Source organism: Gastrolobium bilobum, unplaced genomic scaffold (genome assembly GCF_033153095.1).
Source record: "Gastrolobium bilobum isolate Gb01-03AN ecotype WA unplaced genomic scaffold, APGP_CSIRO_Gbil_v1 utg8041, whole genome shotgun sequence".
In the NCBI taxonomy this organism is placed as follows: domain Eukaryota; kingdom Viridiplantae; phylum Streptophyta; class Magnoliopsida; order Fabales; family Fabaceae; genus Gastrolobium; species Gastrolobium bilobum.
The window spans coordinates 731,828-735,086 of record NW_026897652.1 but is presented as its reverse complement, the minus strand read 5'-3'; the positions used below and the strand labels follow the sequence as shown (position 1 = coordinate 735,086).

Below are 3,259 nucleotides of genomic sequence, written 5' to 3'. Positions count from 1 at the left end.
CTTCTCCGTATCCATACCACATTTAGAGATGGCAAAGTGGGCGATCCACCCCGTCAGTAAATAAGTCAGTCTGCTCTATCTCGTTTGTTAAGATTGGTTGTCTCGCTTGGCGGATTGGGTGGATTGATCCATCAGCCCGAGTCTATTTTATACTGACTTGCCTCAACTCGTCTATGTCCGCCATCAACCCGCCAAAAAATGAGTCCGCTCCACTTTTGAGATGGATTGAAAAATTCAGCCCGCCCCATCCCGTTTAGCGGGTTAGACGGATTGGCCCGCTGAGCCGAATCCGTTTTGCCGACTATAACCACACTGGAGGAGTTTTTTTTAGCGAAAAGCGAAAAAAAAACACACTTACGATGTAAATCGTTTAGATGTCTTTTTAAAAAAAAAAAAAAAAAATAGAAGTTATAAAAAAAACAAAAAACATTTAAAAACATTTTTTTGAAAGCTAATTTTTTTTAAATAAAAACTAAAAATTTTATCTTTTAAAAAAATAGTAGTCAAAAATTTAATATTTTTTTATAAGTAAATAATTTTTTTAAATCTAAATAATTTTATATTTTATAAAAGGGAATAACATCTATCTTTTTAAAGGATATAAACTTATATCTTTTTAGATCCTAACCGTTGATTTCTGTCCATCAACGATTATAATTTATTGGATTAAAATTATTAATTAATTAATAATAGATTTGGCCCATTAAGTTTGGCCCAATAGATTATAACCGTTGATGGACAGAAATCAACAGTTAGAATCTAAAAAGATATAAACTTATATCCTTTAAAAGGATAGATATTTTTCCCTTTATAAAAAATACTATTAAAATAAGCAAGTCATAAAATATTACTTTTTACGAGCTCATCCAAACCGATCTCCATACTTTATTATTATATTTTACGAAGCTATGATGAGGTGTTACTTTTGTTACGAAGTTCCTAGTTATACAAAATTTATATAAATAAAATTCTAATCTTACAAATACGATTACCTGAATATAATGAATTATCTTCATGCTTTCTCCATTTTTCATTTAATTGTCTAAATAAAAATGAAATCGTTTCGTTTTTTTATTTTAAGTTTTGTTGCGAAACACACGTTTTATATGTGGTGAATGACTACTAAGGATACTATTACGGTTATTTTTATTATTTAATTATTTTTTAAATTGTTGGTTTGTTTAAGAAGTGGGTAGGGATACTTATTTTGTTTGTTTTGTTATTTGAATTTAAGGACTCATTTGGTGGACAAGATAGGATAAGGACGGATAGTATAAGAGGATTGGATAAGGGTAGGATATGACATGGGCATGATAAGCTCATATCCTATCATGTGTTTGATGTGCACTAGATAAGCTATCTGATATGGGCATGATAGTGCACCAGGATATGCTTTAAATAGACAAAAATACCCTCAATAATAAATTTTCATATAAATTTTTTTATTTTATGTTTAAACTTTTTAATTTATTTATTTATTTCCTATTTTAAATTATTTAAAAAAATTTAAATTCATTATTTTAAATAAAATATATTAAAAATACATAATTACGAAGATTTTTACACATTAACTATGAAATAAAATATATTAAATTGTATCTAATTACAAATTTTTCTAAGTTTATCTCAAATTTCTTCCGTCATTTTGCCTCATAGCACTGTGATTAAGCAGTGGCATGTATTGAAAGAAGAAGAAAAAATATATATTTCATGCACTTATGCCCCAATTATAGGATCCATAGTATGTCCAAGTTGCTACTACTTGATATTCTATGCATGACAAATGACAAAATACTTATGACAAAAGCCAACTAAATTGTAAGTAAAGATTATCAAAGTTAAAGCCCTAACTGAAGAATGCAACAAACCAACAACCAATTTGGCAACCCAATGTAGTAAGCAAAACCATTATTCGACCTTACTAGAAGAGCACATTGACAATGGAATAAAGTCAAGCAAAATAGATAATGGTTCTCAAGTTCTCAAATCATTTCCATAGACATTATATCTAATCAGATAATTAAAGCAACAAAGTCAAGATAAATATATAATCTCCATAGCAATCTCTTTATCAATGACTTCACGAATGTAAGACGAACAACATCATTAGATCCTATAAAAATATGCAACCGATGGGGCACAAATAGCATCTTATATGCTGCAGCCAAGCACTCTTCTTCAGTTGAATCAATTTTCTGCAATTCATTCATGAGGTCGATAGAATTATCAAATACATCTTTGGCAACTCTAAGGCGATCTGCAACTCTTTCCAATCGTTCTGAGCTTTTTTTTAGCAATTTCTCTAAACTCTTTCCCAATTCAGATATGCTATTAGCAATGGCTTGCGCTCCTCCATTTTTTTTTCTTGGCTGAGTTTCATTCTGATCATGTTTTCTCTTAATTGTGCTTTGTTGACAGAATCTGATTGAGACAATTCAACTCTAATATCATCATCATTTTCTTCTTCATTTTCATTATCCAGCTCCTTAACAACATCAGCAGGGGTAACTGCTACTTTATCAGTGGCACGATCCTTTCCAAAAGCAAGAGCAAGCTTATCGAGAAGTGGGATTGATGCATTCCTATAATCTTTTGCATTAGGATGATTCTGCAAGATAATACAAAAATAAAAGCTTCGCTAATTTATTAATAGAAAGCTAAGGGAAATAAGATTAAAATATAGAGGAAAAATAAACAAGTATTAACCTTAATATACTCGGTCCACACATAGTCACTGTCCACCATTGTCATTTTTTTTCATCATCCCAACCAAATCCACTTTGATTTAGCATGTCATAAACTATGGCGTAAATTGCCCTTGATCTTTTCATTGCAGACTTTCACCTTAATTCCACAAGCAGGAAATTTTTCCTCCGATTTTTTCTCTGTCATTCGTAAGGTATGTGCTTTGAATTGTCCATTGTCAAGTCTTTGATCTGGATTCACAACTTCAATTAAAATATCAAGAAGAGCTTCATCCTCTTCATTAGACCATTGCCTACGATCTCTTCTTTTCTTGCCACTTTGTTGCATGATATTCTTAGATACCATTCTTATCACATTACCAAATAATAATTCATAAATTAGACAAACAAAAATTAAGAAGTCTTAGAATGAGTGTTAAATACTACAATACAAAAATGGAGAAAGATTGGATCAAAGATCATTAGAAAAGTGTTTTTCCATTGTTGGAGAAAGGTTTAAGATCAAAAACCTTCTCACAAATACAAGCTTTCAGCGAGGTAATAAAAAAGAAAAA

At 30.5% G+C, this 3,259-nt stretch overlaps 1 pseudogene; it reads right to left on the bottom strand.

Moving 5' to 3' along the window:
* Window positions 1–2,012: 2,012 nt before the first annotated feature.
* Window positions 2,013–3,051, bottom strand: LOC133309063 (uncharacterized; annotated as a pseudogene).
* Between the last annotated feature and the right edge of the window lie 208 nt (window positions 3,052–3,259).